This window comes from Crinia signifera, chromosome 4 (assembly GCF_055691185.1).
Source record: "Crinia signifera chromosome 4, ASM5569118v1, whole genome shotgun sequence".
NCBI lineage: Eukaryota > Metazoa > Chordata > Amphibia > Anura > Myobatrachidae > Crinia > Crinia signifera.
In genome coordinates this window covers 6,352,950-6,359,024 of record NC_139220.1, presented here as the reverse complement: position 1 = coordinate 6,359,024, position 6,075 = coordinate 6,352,950, and positions in this window count along the sequence as shown.

Genomic DNA, 6,075 nt, shown 5'->3' with positions numbered 1-6,075 from the left:
TAATATACCGGGACCCCTAACTCACACCTCCAAACCCTCCCCCCCCCAATATACCGGGACCCCCTCGCTCACACCTCCATACACCGCCCCCCCCCAATATACCGGGACCCCCTCACTCACACCTCCATACACCGCCGCCCCCACCCCCCCCCCAATATACCGGGACCCCCTCACTCACACCTCCATACACCGCCCCCCCCAATATACCGGGACCCCCTCACTCACACCTCCATACACCGCCCCCCCAATATACCGGGACCCCCTCGCTCACACCTCCATACACCGCCCCCCCAATATACCGGGACCCCCTCACTCACACCTCCATACACCGCCCCCCCCCAATATAACAGGACCCCCCTACACCACCCCCTAATATACCGGGACCCCCTCACTCACACCTCCATACACCGCCCCCCCCCCCCAATATAACAGGACCCCCCTACACCACCCCCCAATATAACAGGACCTCCTCACTCACACCTCCATACACCCCCCCCCCAATATAACAGGACCCCCCTACACCACCCCCCAATATACCGGGACCCCCTAACTCACACCTCCATACACCGCCCCCCCCCCCAATATAACAGGACCCCCTACACCACCACACACACACCCCCCCCCCCCCAATATAACAGGTCCTCCTCACTCACACCTCCATACACCAGCCCCCCCCCCCCAATATACTGGGACCCCATCACTCACACCTCCATACACCGCCCCCCAATATACCGGGACCCCCTCACTCACACCTCCATACACCGCCCCCCCCCAATATAACAGACCCCCCTACACCACCCCCTAATATACCGGGACCCCCTCACTCACACCTCCATACACACCCCCCAATATAACAGGACCTCCTCACTCACACCTCCATACACCACCCCCCCCCCCCCAATATTACAGGACCCCCCTACACCACCCCCCAATATACCGGGACCCCCTAACTCACACCTCCATACACCGCCTCCCCCCCCCCCAATATAACAGGACCCCCCTACACCACCACACACACACCCCCCCCCCCCCCCCAATATAACAGGACCTCCTCACTCACACCTCCATACACCAGCCCCCCCCCCCCCCCCCCCCAATATACTGGGACCCCCTCACAACTCATCTGTGTACTCCTCCTGCTGGGTGCCCTACTCATCTGTGCATCCCCCAACAAACAGGTCATCTCCTGATATACTCTGTGCTGCTGGGAACCCTGCTCATCCCACTATATAACTCTCAGTCTGTGGCATTCACATGACCTTTTGCTGTCAACACTTCCCATGACCTTTTTTTGCTGTCAATGTTTCCCATAGCAACCAAGCATTTTCTTGATTGGTTGCTATGAGCAACATTGTCTCTTTTCATTATTAGAACCTTTAGTACATTACCACTATCACGCAGTTGCCACGTGTGATACCGGGTCTGGGACGGATATTAGACAGCACTTACATCGACAGCCATTAGTTCGACAGCTCAATGCACCATTAGTTCGACATGCTTCGGGCACGGTGCCTCGCTACGCTCGGCACACTATTTTATTTTATTCTCCCACCACGCCCTAGTGGATAGTAGGGCATGAAATACCGCCTGTCGGCACATGTCGGCTCAAAAAAACAGTGAAAAAACCCATGTCGACCTTTTGACTGTCGACATAGACACTGTCGACCTAATGGTAGTGTCGACCTAAAAACATGTCGACCTAATGAGCTGTCGACCTAATGAGCTGTCAACCTAATGACATGTCGACCTAATGGTATGTCGACCTAAAACCATGTCGACCTATTGAGCTGTCGAACTAATGGTGTCGATGTAATGGCTGTCGATGTAAGTGCTGTCTAACAATAGTCCGGATACCGTGATACCGGCAGTATCAATCCGCAGCCTGGTGTAACCAAGCTCACATCGGCAGCGCCTGATCAACCAATCGGCTGCAGCCTGGTGTAACCAAGGCTCACATCGGCAGAGCCTGATCAACCAATCAGCTGCAGCCTGGTGTAACTAGCTCACATCGGCAGAGCCTGATCAACCAATCGGCTGCAGCCTGGTGTAACTAGCTCACATCGGCAGCGCCTGATCAACCAATCGGCTGCAGCCTGGTGTAACTAGCTCACATCGGCAGCGCCTGATACAACCAATCAGCTGCAGCCTGGTGTAACTAAGCTCACATCGGCAGCGCCTGATCAACCAATCGGCTGCAGCCTGGTGTAACTAAGCTCACATCGGCAGCGCCTGATCAACCAATCGGCTGAAGCCTGGTGTAACTAGCTCACATCGGCAGCGCCTGATCAACCAATCGGCTGCAGCCTGGTGTAACCAAGCTCACATCGGCAGAGCCTGATCAACCAATCCAGCTGCCGTCTGGTGTAACCAAGCTCATATTGGCAGAGCCTGATACAACCAATCAGCTGCCGTCTGGTGTAACCAAGCTCACATCGGCAGAGCCTGATCAACCAATCAGCTGCAGCCTGGTTTAACCAAGCTCACATCGGCAGAGCCTGATCAACCAATCGGCTGCAGCCTGGTGTAACTGACTTATTGGGGTGATCACATCACCGTGCGGTGCCTGCCCGCCAATGATCCCCAAATATAATATAGTAAGTTACACAATGCAGCAGGTGCGGGGCCCTCATCTTACATAGTGTGACCCGCGGATCTCCCCTGCTGTGGGACTACAAGTCTCAGCATGTACCAGCACCGGAGAGCTACTGGTTGTCTAAGCTCACATCGGCAGAGCCTGATCAACCAATCGGCTGCAGCCTGGAGCACTGAGTCCTGGGGGGGACATGTAACCCCCTGACAAAAAGCACGACGCCCCCTGGTAACGAACATATGTAACCCCAGCAACAAGCAAGTAACCCCTGACAATGAGCATGTAATAGCAAAAACCAGTAGCAATGAGCATGTAACCTCTTGGCAACGAGCACGTAACCCCCGGCAACATGTCAGTAATTTTTTAGAATGAATGTGAGGGGGGGGGGGGGGGGGCCACTTCTGTTTTAGCCTAGGGCGGCTGGAAACCCTTAATCAAGCCCTGAACATCATCCTCGCAAGCCAAATATGGCAGCTTGGACCTTGGACCCATTAGGGTTGGACAGTATTTACCTGTGCTAGGAAGCGGGCGCAGGAGTCATTAGTAACCCCCCGGGACCAGTCATACTTGTGCTGAACACGAGGAATATAACTGCAGTCTGCAATTACACATGAAATACCCAGAGCTGTTCTCCTCTCAGCTGAGTGCTGCAGGTTTCTGTCCTATGCCAGCTGGCAACCTGCGACTGGTGACTACCGTCCCTCTGATATCAGCAAAGGTTTAATGCTACACAGCGTGAATATATCCCTCGTTGGGCCAGCTTTGGGTTCTGCATCACTGGAGAGTTAACGTTCTGTGATAACCGGGGCCCTTAAACAATCTGTCACATTGCAATCCAAACACAAGACTTAAGTAACAGACAGAAAGTAACCTGCCCGCGCCAGGCCTGTCCATATTGCCCTGTGACAGTAATATTGCCGCGTAGGGCAAATGCCACAAGCAATGCAAGTCTGTATATGAGAAGCTGGATTACCTGATGGTTTTGGATAATTATTATTATTTGGGATAGTTGCAATGAACTAAGCCTTTCCCAGGTGAAGTCCTCAATGCAGCGAGACGGGGAATGCAAGTGCGGTTTGTAGTGAAATGTTTTCCCTGAGCAGAAATGTTTTCCTCTGTGTCAGGGAGAAGATGCACGCATTACAGCGAATGTATAGAAAGCCTTTACAGACATTTGACGGATGACTTCTCAATCTCTTTATGAACATGAATGACTGGGGGGTTAATGACAGCACAAGTGTGCAGCTATTAGCTTTGTGCGGAGTGGCTGATACTGTGACATGGTTACAGGGGACAAGCAGCAGATAAGGAGGGATATTAGGAGGGGTCACAGGGATGGCGGCTGCAGGGCACGTCACAGGGCTGTGCACCGCTGCGGTGGCAGAGAATGGGGGGGGGGGGAGACCACACCCACCCACAATCTGACTGGTCAATAGCACCTTAACGTTTAATAAATCTCCCCACATAAGTTATTAATGTCTTTGCTTGTCCTCATTGTGAGCTTTGTGCTGCGAAAGAGACTTGCGCCATGGGTGGAGCATTACTCATCAGGGTCAGAGTTGAGTGGCGCTGGCCCAAGTGGCGAGATAACTTACAGCATCACCTGGCGCCATTTTCCGGCTAAATGTAGAAAAACCAAATGTGAACAAGTAAAACACAACATAGGTTTCTATAGAATGGTTCACAAACTATTTGTCCAGTGATAAATGCGCCCTGGTTCTCCTTGGGCCCTGCCACGCAATCCGCAGCGCGGGCAGCAGGATAGCTATGGGAATACTGCATGTCCTGGGAACGGAGATACTCACTCCTGCTCTCAGTGACAGCGACTGACAGCTTACAGGAAAGCTGCGTGCTAATAACATTCCTGTCACTTCTGTCACCCCGGCGCTGCCATGTTAGGTACTGGAAATAGAATGACGTCCGGTGAGGCATTGGGCAATAATCATGGCCACTTTCTGCAATGATCCGAAGGCTGTAACGCCATTTTACGGTACGTGATTATGTCTTCCTCTGTTTTTGGGGAGTAGAGATAACTACTCCCCAATATTCTAGGGAGAATATTCACTTCCCCCCAGAATATTGCACTAAGCGTTTCATAACAAAACAAAAAAAGACAGAGGGGCTAATTCAGAGGTTGTGGCTAATGGCGCTGCGTACAAAGACACAAAATGGCGGAAAAACGGCTGGAGGTGTTTCTATAAATAGGCCCCAACTGCCGGATTCTGTGACCTGCTGCGTCCAAAGACTGCACATCGGTACAGCTGCGCGGCCATCGGACATCCTGAGTAACCCCCAGGTATTAGGGATATTCGGCAAAATCACGCTGCCAGTCAAGGCCGCACATGGCCAGAAAACATGGTTGTCACGGCCCAGTTTTCGGGAACGCTCCCCTAATTATGTCTCTGTTTAGGAGAATTTAGCAGTGGGGGTGGAATTTGGGGGATGAAGGACAACTATAGGGACATGGCGCCCATGAGTCACATGATAAAGGGCTATAGTCACATGACACAGGCGTGGGAGGTCATGCGAGTCACGTGGGGACACGCAGCCCAGTATGGGCGCCTTACATACTGGGCTTTTATTATTACGGTCACCTGATATAAGTGATGCATCGCAGCCCTTCATTACAAGACTTATTACATGATATCAGATACCAACATCTTTCCCAACACTTTATCTGCTCACATGCTGCTAGGCAACCACCGGGTGGAAATATCACACACTAACAAAATGGAGGATGAGCTATTGAACCGATGCCATGGAAACCTCAAGATCTCAGGCGCAGAAGCAGGTTCTGTCTGGAAGCACAACAGGTATAGTTTCTTAAAACTGGTGCAGATGAACACAGTAACGTTGTCCATAGCAACCAATCAGATTCCACCAGCCATTTTTCTACGGCAGTTTAGGAATTGGAAGCAAACATCTTATTGGTTGCCATGGGCGACGCCAACATTTCCCTGAGAGAAAGCCATGTTCTTGGGAATACCTGGTTTCTGCCCAGAGCACAGGATGACATAAACAGACGGAGATCATTATTACTGTGCTCGCGCCTGTTTTATATCATCGGCCATTGGGATCGTTCCTCCATACCGTGTTATTCCCAGAACAGGCCAAACACAGAGGGGACATAAAGTTATTAATTGGATAGTGATAAACAAACAACCAATCAGCTCCTGCTTGACATTTTTCAAACACAGTCTGTGACATGTCAGGTAGGAGCTGATTGGCTGGTGGTTTATCACTCCCCATTTGATCACTTTTGAAGCTGAGTGCATCTGGCCCAAAGTCTTATGAAAAGAGGCGATGTTGCCCATAGCAACCAATCAGATTCTGCCTATTATCTACTAGGATGCAATATAGAAATGATAGAGAGAATCTGATTGGTTGCTAGGGGCGATGTCACATCTCTTCATGTTTAGAAGCTTTAGTAAATGTACCCCATAGTATATGGCTGTATTCATGTCCGCCCCAGCCCTGAGGTACCC